General features: G+C 39.9%; 1 long non-coding RNA gene across 1 annotated transcript; it reads right to left on the bottom strand.

Annotated features, from left to right (window-relative positions):
- Positions 1–687: 687 nt before the first annotated feature.
- On the bottom strand, positions 688–13,251 carry LOC128821932 (uncharacterized). The gene is made up of 3 exons (XR_008441282.1): positions 13,126–13,251; positions 3,882–3,966; positions 688–885 (listed from the first exon to the last, which is right to left on the bottom strand). It is a non-coding gene; the product is annotated as an uncharacterized LOC128821932 (long non-coding RNA).
- Between the last annotated feature and the right edge of the window lie 1,142 nt (positions 13,252–14,393).

Here is a 14,393-nt window from a genome sequence, read left to right as displayed (position 1 = left end):
CAGGCAGTGGCAGCAGGAAGAAGCATTCTTTCAGAACGGTGTTTAAATCGGTTTCTATCCCACAACATGAAAGAAGTTTCCTGTAAACCCTACAATAGCACTGAAGAGTATTTTTCTAATGTTATCAGCCATCCATACGATGGTGAAAGGGAAACAAGTTGAATTTTCTCATTAGACATAAGACCTTCAGCAGTAGATGTACGTTATAAGAGATAAACGTTTCTCTACATCTAGTGTTAATTGTATTAATTGGAGTGTGAGTCTTTGTAGGGTAGAAAGTGTCCTTCTGCCCAACAAGGTAGTAGATCAGAAGATGAAAAACTGAAGACAAACATCGAGCATGAAGACCTCATTGATCGCACTTTCGATTCCTAAAAACAACTTGTACAGTGACTCAATGAGGAAAGCTGTTCAGCTTCCAGCCCTTGAATGTGAAGTCTCTTTGGCATGTCTGACAGTATCTCATTCACTCCTCAATAAATGACATTGAAACACAAGAAGCTTGTGTAGAAGTTCAGTGATGTGTGGTTCTTTTAATTTTTTCTTGTGAAAAGATGAAAATAACAAACTATACAAGTCACGATTTTATATTTGAAACTTTGTATATTGTTGCCTATTACAGATTTTATGCTTTTTTGTTTCTTGACTTTTTAACAAATTTTTCACCTGAGTGTGTAGAATGGAAACTTAATGGCATTCCTTGTGTGACAGTAAATATACATATCTTGGCTTGAAAATGTTTTTCATGTTCAGATGCAGTTGCATTTCTTAACTTATAAAATGTAGTGTTGTACCAACTGCAAATGTGCAACGTGATCTGGTAGGCAGCAAACCTGTTGTAGTAGCCTGTTTCGTTTAAAGCAATCATGCAGTTGACAGCCTGACCTGAAAGAATCAAAAACACCTCAGGTCTTTTCTGGTACTTCAAGAGCAATACATCATCTACCAGCAAACATAGGCATAGAGTATCTGATTTCTAACAAAGGTGAGTGAGGTTTTTCCACTCTGTTATTTCAAAGCTGTTAATATATGCATTGATCTTTAAAAAGTTAAGTTCTTCCTGAAGTGTTCTTCAAGTTGATCTCAGTTGTCTCTTGAAACAGATCTTTTCACAAAGAGGATGTAAGTTTTCTTCCTTTATAATAAGAAAAGGTAGAACTTTACATGTAATAAATGCCTCTCATACTAAAGAATAAACTTGGTTTTGCCTGTACCAAAACCAGCCCAGGACCATTATACCCAAAGGTTTGTGAGACTAACTGCCTTAACCATAGAACTTGGCAATGTAGTTTGTTTAGAGGCAGCTGAAACAGTGCAACAAAGTGCTGTTCCAGTGTTCATTTTGTTCAGTATTGGTAATCTCTTATTTACAGAAATTCAAACATTCATGCATCTGGAAGATGAATGCTAAGGATTGGATACCAGTACTGTGAGCGAGCCAGTAAGTCATGTCAGTTATCTCAAGCACTGGTCCTAACAATTTTGCTATACTCTATCCATCATCTTTCTTCTTTGTGGGGTTTGTTTTTTTAGGTATTTGTTATTTCAATTTCCCCTCAGTCTAAAACATGTAAATTTTTTTCCCTGCAGCAAACTTTTTGTACTTTTTCTCAGATCTTAAATCTTAGGGTTTTTTTTCCCTTTTCTTAGGACTGTGTGGTGAGAATTGTAGCACATTTGGCATTTCCCAGAAACAGTGTCAGCTTTGGCTCTCTGTAACATAAGCAATATTTTAATTGCTCTCCTAATGGACCTGCTGTAATCCTCTTGCCTTCCTTTTAGTCAAAGTAACTGAGAACAAATAGAACCAGGAGCTGGGGTTGCTTTGTGTACTAGAGCCAGCATAGAGCATCTTTGTGTAGTTGCTTTTACCTTGTTAATCGTTTGATCAAAGCAAAGGGCACCGAGTGAATCATTGTCAGCCTGACAGGTAGGTTGGTTCCAGGTCCAACCTGGAGACTTATTCTTGCCTGTCCCCACTGAAGTTGTCAGGGTTAATCCAAAAGCTTCTGTGGCATTTTCTCAATTTGCAAAAGCTTTAAAAACTATGCTCCCTTTCCACCTATTTAAAAGCTGTCTGGATCACTTACATTGGCTTTTCTGGTTCCTTAATACAGAATTTTTAAGCAGTCAAACTGCTCCTGTTCATTGCACTTAAGTACTGTTGCCCAAAGAAAGTATAGTAGTAGAACAGTAGCTTTGTCTGCAGCTATCTATTATAAAAATAAAGTGTCATCTTTATGAAGGAGCCAAAGTAGTCTTAAACTGTGGTACTGATACAGGAAAGGTAGTTTTGATTCAACCATTTTTCATGGGTATAACTCCAATCTTGCTTTAACAAACTGCTCAGCTATTGTGTGGGTTGAGAGATGTACCTAGTGTGGCGTGAAGAGCACTGCAAACAATAGCAGTGTTTCGCTTTGCCTGAACAAAGAGGTACCACCCTAGATATCCACACAAAAGTGCTCAAAGTTGCGCTCAGTAACAAAAGCACAACTAGAGAACACCATGCAGGTGTTCCAGTACTGGAGTTCCATTAGCCCGTTTAGTAAGCATACGATAGTAACTAGCATTCGTGAGCGCTGCTTTCAAAAGTAGCTTATATCCCTGAAGTATGGGTGAGTTCCCATCTAAACTCTCACATGTTCTTACTGTTGTGAAGGTGAAGGTACTTGCTGTGTGTTTGCAGCTCTAGGTTCATCATGACAGATAATAATGCAGATGAATGTCAAATCTCCCTTACCTGGCTTTGTCTACAAGATCCCCCAGAGAATCCTGTGCAAAATCTATGTAAGCAAGTGACTTGTAGCCTTCGTGCTTTCAACATGGGCTTTGTGTACTGCTGAGGCATTCTGTCATTGCTTTTCTCCCTGCAGAGATTTCAAAGTGTTGCTGAGCGCAAGGGCTGGTATTCCCCAGCATAGAACAGTTGTTGTTATACCAAATGTTGTCTGTTCTCTACACATCTACATCTGTCAGTCTCATGTATGAAGTACATGCATGAGAGTAAGACGTGTTGCACAGTTGGAATTTTTGATGAAATAAAGAATTAAGGAAGGTGAATTTCCTATTGACTCTGTGTATGCTTGTCTGTGTTGTTATGCAGCTGCCTCAGGCTCTTGAACTGGAGCTTTGTTTTTGCCTTGGTGGTATCTGTAGGGGTGCACACATACACTGAGTCTTCAAAATACGAGGGTGCTATTAAAAGTAATACAAAAGTCAAGTACTTTCCACCATGTGTTTTCTCAACTTTGAAGTATTTTGTTGGGCATCTTTGTGGAGGAGCCTTGGCCTATGCTATTCAATCATTTGGTTTGCTCTTCCTTTGCTAACTTAGAAAATGCTACTTCCTTTTATGGGGCTCGAAGGTACCTTAAATTCTAAGAAATGCATTTGTTGTCTTCAAAGAAACAATAAACAGGATTTAAGTGTCTGTCTAGTACAGGTCCTTTCCCTTCATGGTTATCAGGAAGATGTTTGTGTTGCTTCAAGGAAGAACATCTCTCAGGACAGCTTAACCTCTATTGAGACTTGGAGGTATGGGCTCAATATTGAATAGAAGTCATGGGATTTGTTCAGGAAAAGGCTTCTATAGCATCTTCTCTGATGCAAAAGAGAAATGAGGGATGGAAGCCTACTCAGAACATGAAAGCTGTGTTTCCTATCTTTGAATACTAAATGCTAACTTCAGCCACAGTACAGTTATTCCAGTCGAAATCTGGGTTTATCTCTTGAGTTTTCAACCACTTTTCTGTATCAGAGTATTTGCTTTTCAAAGGTAATATCTTGTTCCTCACAGCCCACAAGGCCCAAATGGTCTTTACATTTGTCACAAGTTCACAGATTTTGCTCACTGAATTGACTCTGATCTTTTTAATTACCTGGTAGAGAAGCCACATCACCTCTCAGCTCTTCTGAGACTATTTAGGAAATCAGCATGGGAGTAGCAGCCTGGGATATCTCCTCCTGTTGAGCAAACAAATGATGCTCAGTGCAATTGCTCACCACCTGCTGAGCGATTCCAGACCCACCTTCCTAAACCCAGATCAGCTACCCTTCCAGGTAACCCCCCCACCACCCCCCTCCCACTCCAGTTTATGCACTGGCCATGGCATTCTGTGGTGTGGAATATCCCTTTGGTTAATTTGGGTCACCTGTCCCAGATATGGTCCCTCCCAGTTTCTTTTGTGTACCTCCTCATTGGCAGAACTTGAGACAAAGAGGGGAAAAAAAGTCCTTGACATAGGATAAACACAACTTGGCAAAAACCAAAACATCAATGTGTTATAAACAACATTGGCATTCCAAATCCAAAACACAGCACTGTAACAGCTGCTGGGAAGAAATTTATGCTACCCTAGCTGAAACCAGGACGTGCTGCAAGGCTGGAGTTAGTGTAAAAATAATTTCTTTAGTTAGGACATAAGGAATTGTTGTTTCTGCTGTGGGGAGACTGTTTCTACAACCTCTGCAACACATCATTTCCTATCATTCCAGTTCAGACCAGTGATAAACTTTCTGCTCATTTTCAGGAAGGAAAGGTAGGACCTAGGAGGTACAAGTCAGTTTTGACTTTCGTGATTTTGCTTTATCACTCCAAAGGCTGCCCATGACCTCAGTTCAGGTGCAGAGAAATTTTTGTGGATGCTAAACCATGAAATCAGAATGTCTTTTGAGTTTAGTATTGCTATCACTCTAGGCTTAAGAATAACTGGTGCTGATCTAACACTAGATGCACACAGGTATGTGTAGTGGAATTTCACTTACTTGAGGAGGTTTGTTGTTTTTTCAGGGTTTGGTTTTGGGGGGTTTTTTGTTTGGTTTTTTTTTGGGAGGGGGGTTTTGTATGTTCTTGCTCCCCTGAGGCACCAGATGAGCCATACTCATTGATGGAACAGAATTTTCTTCCAGAAGAATGGGGAGCGTACATGTCAGCAGAATTTCCTTAAGGGACCACTACCCAGGAGTATATAGTGAAGTATTCCCGACTTAATGGTGACTGATGGGAATTACAAGTTTAACTTCAGTCAGTTTTGCTCTGAAGGTTGTTACTTGTCTCTCATTTAGCCAATGCCACTGCTTGCTACCTGCTGAAGATGGCCAGTGTCTTCTGATGGTGGGTAAGAAGCAAAAAAGAAAGGGGATATTTCTTCAACTTACTATTTCTGCACTAAATGTGTGGCTGCTTTTTTTCCTATGAAGCAACAGAAAGTTTTTTTAAATATATCTGAAGTACAATTTTTCATGTAATATGTGCTGTTAACAAAATGCTGTTCCTTAATAACTGCACAGGCCTTGTGCAGTTGTCTTGTGGTGATAGGATTTGCCATAAATTAATTAAAAGGTTTAATATTCAATTCATATACTATCTTAAAAACCAATGCTAATCTTTCAACCAAAAAAAAGCTTGGAATAAAAATCACATTTGGATTCAGATCAGTGAGAAATAATGTAACACAGGATATTGAATCAGGGAAGCTAACCTTGCCTATATTACTTGAACTAAATTATGCAACATCACCATTTTTAAATACTTGCGAATAAAATGCCAAGAGACATGTTTTACTGTGAACTTTTGACTGTTTAGAGAGTTGGTATCCCTGGAAAACAAACAAACCAAAAGAAACACCAAACCTCCCAAGACTGCCAAGTTAGTGTGAAGAAGCGTGTGGATGCAGTGGTTGTGTTTCAGCCATTCCGGGCTCCAGCTAAAGCTTTTTCTGGCCAGTAGATGGAGATGAAAGAAAACAAAGAGAAAGTGAAGCGTTAAATCAGTACAGGTTTAGCCAGGTCTTCTTCCTATCCCTGTTTCTCCTGTCATTAAAGAGTGTGAATAATGTACGTGCCCATGGATAAATGTCTGCTTGTAAAATGAGACAGCCATTGCAACTTTCTCCTTGCAGCTACAAAGCCAAACTCTGTTTGGAACCTGCCACCTCTCCTTGTCCTCGGGATAAGGAGGAAATTAGTTTCATTTGGGATGCCTGTCAGTCTCTGAGAGCAAGCTAAAGGAATGGCAGCTCTGTAGATGAGCTCCTGAGGCTCTGTATTAACATTAAAAAGTGTGGATTCCTGTCTTTAAAATGAGTAAAAGCTTAAAGACATAGCTGGAAGTGGCAGTATGGTGAGAACACACATTTCTAGTGCAAAGCTAAAAAGGGTTAACTGGTAAAGAAGTTGTATTAAATTTTGAGAGAGGATCTTCATCTGCCCTTGTTGCTATTAAAATACTGTGCCATAGTATTTATTATCACTGGGGGGAAACAAAAAAAAAAAAAAAAAAAACAAAAGACCTCTACAACCTCAACCTCCAAGCTGTTGGAATTGGACTCTTCTCATCATTCTTATGCCAAACTGAATTCTGAATGGTTGCAGGACAGACAGCAGGGGAGTAGGTGAATCAGGAACAATTCACTGTTTCTCATAACACAAGACTGCACAAATAAAGTATAAAATAGGATGTTTGAAACCAACAGGGTTTTTTCCATACACTGTAAATTCTAATGGATGTGTCTGGAAGTCAAAAATAGATTATTAAAACCAATTATTCAAGAGGGTGTGAATGGTTAATAAGCAAGGTGCTCCTGAGGAAACTACTTGCTCAAGAAGTCCATAAATCACTGGCTGTCAGAAGCTGGGAGAGTAGGCTAGGAAAAGGATTATACTACCTTTGTCCCATTTGTTGTTTTCTTTCCTTAAAGCTCCATTACTCCATCTTCTGTCAGACACCCAGTTCTCTGATCAGGCTTCTCACATCCCTTTGTACACATCCTTCTCTACAGCACTCCTCACTTTCCCCTCACTGAATTTGTTTATACAGATCAAAACTCACGATCTTCGCTTGGGACTTTGGGAGATATAAATAATTGTTCACCCAGTTCATACAGGATCAACTAGAGCAGGAATCACTTTGTAAAAAACACATCTCAGTGCTAATATTCATGGAGATACTTGCTCTTGGGCCTGAGAAGGAAAAAAATGTGGTTTTTTACCTCGACACTGTTACATGGATTCTAAAAAAGGACAAAAGAGAAATCTATAATTAAGTACAAACATAATAAAATCTCTAGCCTTTATTCTCTGCACCGTTTTGAAGGAAATAATGGATTGGTTTTGTGCATTCAAATATTGCAGATCTGAAATGCTAAATATTTGTAGCTTACATGAAGGATCAAAGTGCAGTAGAAAGTAAGGCATGTGGTGAGACTCTGCCTTTCCCTAGTAGAAGATTAAATCCTTTTAATATTTGGGCAGTTTTATGAGAACTGCAGCTCCTTTGTTACTGATCTGCCTCTTCAGGATGAGAGGTGACAGCAGGAAATAGGGATTAAGATTTCCTCTCCAGTGCCAGAGAGAGATATGGCACAGAACAGATGTGTGATACCCAATGTTGTTATCAACTGCAGAGAAAATATGGAGGGAACAAATTAAACAGGGCTGGGCTGAAGCAATTGGAGATATCAAAGAAAAGACTGAATTTAAGAATTTAAAAGCATAAGATAATAAGGAGCTTCTTTTTTATAAAGAACCAGTTAAATTTAGTATGGACTACTATTACAACTCCTGGTGATTTAATAGAGTTCCTGGGAACTATTCTGGTTAAGCCTGTCCCATTTCAGCAGAGTGAATTCAATCCAATTCTATATTAAGCTCATGTCCATTTTGAAATCTAGTATTAAAAAAAAAAAAAAAAGGTATTTGTTTTTTCTTTTGCTTCACTTGGTAATACCAAATGGTCACTAGAGATGACTAAGATATTTTTAAAGGACAATTGTTTCCTAAAGATTACCAATAAACCAAAAGTGATTGCTTTCTGTATTTCATTGTCACAGTAAACCGTGAATCTCATGTTTAAAATATTTACAGACTGGAAAGCTGCACAATAAACTGGAATCCTATGGGACACCAAAATGCTGAGGGGAATAAGACATACAGGCATGCAGACCACTAACTGAGAAAACAAAAAACCACTAATGCACATAAGGGAATTTTTTTCTCTTAAGTAGGGTGGGAAATTTATCTAGTTAGAAATAGTTGTAATGAATTTTGACTGATTATATTAGGTGGAAAAAAACACGCATGGGAAAAACTCATACCCTCTGTGCCTCTGACCTGCATCTCAGAAAATGAAGATGCTGTAAACAAAAACTTTTCTATGTCTGTCTTCAGCATCAGAATCCAGGAGACAGGACAGCCCTCTCACTTAAAAGCTACAGGCAGAGACGCGGAACAGGTTAAAGAACATCTTTGGCAGTGAAAGACCAGCACTGGGAGGAACATGACCAACAGTTCTGGACAGCTTTGTCAGCAAGTTGATGGGAGCTGATGGGAGAAAAAGTGTATGCTCAATTTACCTGACCTTTTAGGAAAAATTTCCTTCCTGATTAGAAAAGAATCTCTAGTAGAAAATAGACCATGTCACTGTAGATGATTTTTCTCATCAGTAAAATGGAAATGATGCTTCATATTTTTTTCATCTAAGTTCTACTTTCTAGAGCAGTTGTTTTGTTTACATTCATTGAAATTTTATTTCTGAGAAAAAAAATAAAATAAGCAGGAAAAAATGCTTTTCAAGTCTCTAATAATTGTATTTTATTAAATGCAGATTATGCAGATCTTGCTAAGCTTTCTACAGTGAAATGTTATTTCTGTAAATTATTTAATGCTTTTTGCTTTCAGAACAGAAAGTTTCACAGATCCCTTTTGAAGAAGGAATTTCACTAATGATGTTAAGCACAGATAGAAAATTGATGATCTTGTTTCTCTTAATTCTGGTATGTTTTTCATGTGGGACACATAAAAATTACCACCTCGAGAAAACTGGGCTTCTGGTCTGACATTTAGGAATGGGCTGATTTTAGAGGCTGCCTTCTGAAATAGCAAAATCATATGCTGAATTGATGTTTGCTTTGACAGGTTTTACAGTTGCTCCCCACAGCCCGATTCAGATGTTCTAAACCCTAAAACAGGAGAATATGACAATGGAGAAGACAATAACTAAGCCACCTGTTGTAACTACCTGTTGTAAAAATAAAATGTCTGTCAGCCAGCATGAAATCGGAAAGTTCCCATGGGAGATCCTGAATGCAACAGAGCACCAGATGAGGCTCCCCCACCACTACTTTGAAGTGGGGATTATCCCAGAGGGATCTATTCAAACACACTGATGTGTTCCAGATGTATTCCCCTGTAGAAGGTCACAGCAAAAATATTGGCGGGAAGTGTTGAGGAGAGAAGAAATTTATTGTTTTCATGGGAATCTTTAAGTCTGATAATGCTAAAAGCCATGTTTATTGTTCTATATTGTTCTCATTTTCATATTTGCAAGGGGACTCATTTCAGCTGTGTTTAGTCATGGTATAAATTCTAAGGGGCTGCAAAAATGGGGTGTTTTTTTTGGTTTAAAACCATAATTTTATCACTCCAGGTACTTAAAAGGTTCTTCTTCATCATACAGTTAATCAGTTTCAAAATAATTTAAGAAATTTAGTTGCACTTTCCTCCTAGAAAAGTATCACATTTTTTTTCTCTGTTTGTTTCATTGTTTCTTTAAACAGATAAACAGTTTTTTCTGTCCAAAATTGCAAAAACAATGGAAGAGAATGAACTATGGTGCTGTGGGTTCTACCCTAGGCTCTGAATTCTAAAGACACATTTTTATTTAAAACAACATATTTCGTTTTCTTCTCCAAAGCAGTATTGAAAGATTAATGTGGCTAGTTTGTATGACATCTTTTCAGCTCTGCTAATATTTTTTCTTCCCTTTATCACTTCTCTCTCCTCACCATGACAGAGTTTCTGATGGAAATACTGGTATAGAATATGCATTTTGTCCTGATATTCAGTGTTCTTCTTCCCTTCTTTGGGAGAAAAGGTGAAAGTGGATTGTAGGAGAGGAAGCCAGAATATGAACAGCAAAATGGTTTTTTTTTAATTTGAGAAACATCTGTACTTTTCCTTGGCTTTTTTTTTTTCTTGAATATTAGTATATTTGTTATTTTATAAATTATTATTTTATCGATAATTATAAAAAAAAATTATTTTTTCATTTACACTGCAGTAGTTGACAGTTTTGTCCATTAATCAACACTTTGGAAATGTCAGTGTCATTTAAAAACACACATTTTTTTCCTAACTTGGACTTGTGGATGGGAAAAATCAAGCAGCAAAAAAGTATAAACCGATGTAGTGTAGTTTTGAGGAGTATAAATTGTTCATGAATTTCAAATGAACTTTCTAGCTCTGAAGCTTCAGGGATGATTCCTCTATGAACTGTTGCACTGTTGATCTGAGCACAGATAGGCAGATAAAATAATGCTCATTATCCTGAAACAGGCAAACTGAATAACACAAGGTAAATATGACAACATGTAACTGAGGTGATGTTGTCTGGTGTGCTGAGGCTGGGGAGAGGAGCTTGTTACAGCTACCTGACACGCAAAATTCTCTTTGTATAAATTCTTAGGGACTTGGGAAACTTGCAAACACCATTAAAAGGCTCTCTCTTAATTCATGATATTATACCCTTCCAGCAGGCAAAACAAAATCTGTTAATTAGCTGGCTCTAAGTGTTTGAATGGTTTCTTTTCAATGTTTGAGTATTTCTTTCACATGGAAATCATGAAATTTGAGCCTAGAAATTCACTCCTTTGCCAATTGGCTAAATACTTGTGTTTTTTCTCAAAAGTTAAGACATGGTCTACTGCTAGTACCATACACTATTATGAAAACTGTAAAAGACCACTGCCTCTAGCTATAAGCTGAACATTGCCTTCTAATGTAGAAACAAGACACATTGCTTCAATGTTATTAATCTTAACAGAATAGCCAGGGGTAATCTTAACAACTGATGACTCTAATAATATTTTGAGAAGACGTGGACAAGAATGTATTGCAAACAAAAGCCTTTGAAACGTAGAGAGAATCCCGAATGCTACAAAATGTGTAATAAAAATAATGGTTGGAAGATGGAGAGTTCTGTCACATTCTTGCATTGAAATTAGCAAAAAACTGATGAGTTACACAAGTTAACATAAATGCATAAGAGAGCCTGAAAGTGACCAATCAAATGCCATAGGTTTGCAAGACTGAGCCCCAAACCACATTTATGCAAGAACACACTGATAAATCTAGCACGGAAGTATTTGCTGAAAGTGTCTTTGAAACAAAATTTCAAGCTCCAGGGAAAACATCTGTGGAATGTTTTATGAAAAAGAATTACTAGACTTCTGAAATACACGGATTTCAGTTTGGGCATCATCTTAGCTTCTCACCTTAATGAAACATAGCAAAACATGAACTCAAGATATATTGTAAAGCAGTTCACAAAAGAGGCATAGATTTTTAAGGCCAGAAGGACCACTGAAGAGTCCAGTATGACCTTAGTGTAAACCAGACCAAAGAACTTAATCCAAATACCTGGTGTTTGAGTCCACTAATTTAGTTAGACAAAGCACAGACAAACAAATTCCCACCTGGGAGGTGGAAATGTAAATTGCAGGTATTCCGCCTTAACTGCCTGCATACACACATACCTTCTAGAACCTCACAACATACAGGAGAAAGTGTTGATGAAAAAATAACTGCACATCATCCCAGGATATGAGAGCTGTGAAAAAGTGAAGGCTTTCCAGAGATCTGTATTTGTATTCCGTTGTAGCCACTGCTATTTCTTTCCAAACAAGAAAAGGCAGAAGATGCAGAGATGCAGTCTCTCAAGATGACAGAACCCTTTTAAGATACTTCTCTCATTCCCTTCCTTGTTCTTGGGTTCTCCTTTATCTGGTAAAGCAGAAACTAATAATCTGAAATCCAGTTCCAGCTCTTCTCTTCTTTGTCAGTGGATGTAGACAAAGCTTGTCTGTTTTCTTTCAGAATCATGAACTAATTAGAACCATTTTTCTAATTTCAGTGAGTTTTCAAAAACAAAAGGCTTTTCTCTCAAATTCTCCTGTTTATTTGATGTACCAACAAATTCCACATCTTATTCAACAGGGAAGAAATGTAACCCAGTGTGCTACAGGAAACTAACAGCAGCAGTGACTGCTTTTCTCAGCTATTACATCAGAAGAGTACGAGATGCTGCCACTTCAATTTACAAGACAGAAATATGTTTTAGAGAAAGACTGCTGTCTTCTCAGATGTAACTCCCTAGTTGTTATTGACAGCCTTCAGAAGACCCAAGAATCGAAGGGTTAAGTAAATAAACACATGCAAACTTGCCCATGGCTCCTAGAGAAATGCCCAACACCTTACCAGCTTTAAGGTCACCATTCAAGAAAGTATTTCGCTGCTGCTTTTTGGAGCTTGGTAAGAAATGGTCAACAGCTGCAAGGCAACCTGTTACTTTTGTTCAGTGCCGAGAAATGCCACTCAAACTTGGAAGGCATTGAAGATGACATCATACATTCGAATTAGATTACAACAACTCTTTTGTTAGGTGTGAATGAGACATTAGCGATCTGGAAGTGTAGATAAAAAGCACCAGGAAATTCTAAATGTTAAGTGCTGCCACTCTTGAACAAGAGTTAAAGCTGCTGACAAAGTAAGTATTTGGGAAAAGGCAATCTTTTTATTATGTCAGTGTTTTTAACCAGAGTTCCTATGGTCAGGCACTTGGACTAGCTGGTCCTTATAGGTCCCTTCCAACCAAAATACTCTCTCCTTTTACTCTATTTCTATTCTATTTGCACTCTACACTGTCAGAATGAGATGTCTTTCTTCTGGATCTTCTACAGACAGTACATTTTGCATGGAAGAAGTTTTGCGGTAAATAACAATAATTTATTTTTCAGGTGTTGAGAGGTAAAGGCACTTTCCAGCTTTTAACTCAGTAATGTACGCATTTTTAATTAAGGTTTCAGGGTTGACTAGAGAAATTAAGATCTCTTGATCTCATGAGGTTCAACGGCAAATGCACTGAGGTATTTGTAGTGAGGTTTGTGCATGGAGAGGCAATGCTGCTGACAGAAGAGGAATTTGTCTTTTGGAGATTAAGCAAGGCCAAGGCTTGGACAAAAAAATATAGAGATTGCATATATTTTTTTTTTCCTCTTGTGACAGCATGATTCCTCAAATAGCCTTTAAATGCTAGTTGCTCAGAAGGGTTACTTTACAAATACATACCTAGTTTACTGCTCACTCCTGGGTCACTGAGAGAACTTCAAAGACTTGAAGGGTCTTCCCTGCATCACTCATTCGTGTGCACCTCCCAGTCTTCTTTCTGGAAAAACATCGGATGAAAGACCGGATGAAAGCTCAAAGAGATGCACGCTGTAACTCTTCAGGCATGCAAATGTAAGGGGGTGATTTAAGAGCTGCTGTATGCAGACAGCTCTGCTGGCCCTAGGTGTGACAGCCTTTTTGCTGAAACTCCAGATCTTCTCTGAGGGAATGCAGCCTCTGGAGGAGGCACGCACCCAGCCCTGCCCTCTGCCTGCTCTCGGCTCCTTTCTTCTGATGTACTGAAGACTCTTGTGAGAGACAGAAGCCCAGATTGCTGCTACTGGTTAAACTTTACTGATCTGTGTTTGTCTAATGAGGACGAAAATAGACTTTATGACAAACTAGTAACCATAAACGTGAATACAGTTCACACCCCGCGGTCCCTTGGTTTCTCTGGACGTCAGACAAGCACTTGGGACTAAAATGAGTGTCGTCTCCCTGCACATGAAGCACCGCTCTGTTCTCTGCTGGCTCCTGAAGCCTGGCTCCTAAAGCAGAAGAGCTGGGGTACCCATTAATGCGCAGCCCCTGAGGCACTGTCCCGGTTCCTCCTGCAGGACCCGCCTACTTTCACAGCCTCACGACTGTCGGCGAGCAATTCCCTTTCCCAGGAAGGGCGGCAGGGCGCAGCCCTCCTGCGGGGTGTCCTGCTGGCCGCCTTCGCCCGATGGTCCCCAAAACCCACAGGAAGGAACAGTGACCTTCGGGGCCTCCCCCTCTCACTGCCCCAGGGCTGCAGCCGGCTTTAACCCTTCCCGTACACCGCGGCCACCTGGGCACTGTTCGTCCCTTCTGCTGCCCGGGAGGAGGAGGCAGAGGAGAATGGGGATATCTGGAGCCCCCCACCCGGCACCGCAGCGGCGCAGGGTGGTGGTCGCCGCGCCTCCGCCTCTCTCCAGCTCGGGCTGCCCGGGTACCACGGCCGGGGCGGGCACCCCGCTCGCTGCGCCGCCAGCAGCGCCGATCCGAGCGGCCGCCGCCGCCCGCGAACGCTGGAGGGGGCTCTCGGCCGCCTCCTCCCGCCGGCGGCTCCCCCTCCGGGAGGGGGCAGGGTTAGGGGAGGGAGGTGCAGCCGCGGCAGAGCGGCGGCGAGCGGCGTCCAGTTCCCGCTCCCCCGGTCCGCGGGCGGCAGCAAGACCGACCCCTCCGCCGCCGCCTGCCGCCCTTCT

Source organism: Vidua macroura, chromosome 2 (assembly GCF_024509145.1).
Source record: "Vidua macroura isolate BioBank_ID:100142 chromosome 2, ASM2450914v1, whole genome shotgun sequence".
In the NCBI taxonomy this organism is placed as follows: Eukaryota; Metazoa; Chordata; class Aves; order Passeriformes; family Viduidae; genus Vidua; species Vidua macroura.
This window is presented reverse-complemented; position numbering and strand designations above follow the sequence as displayed.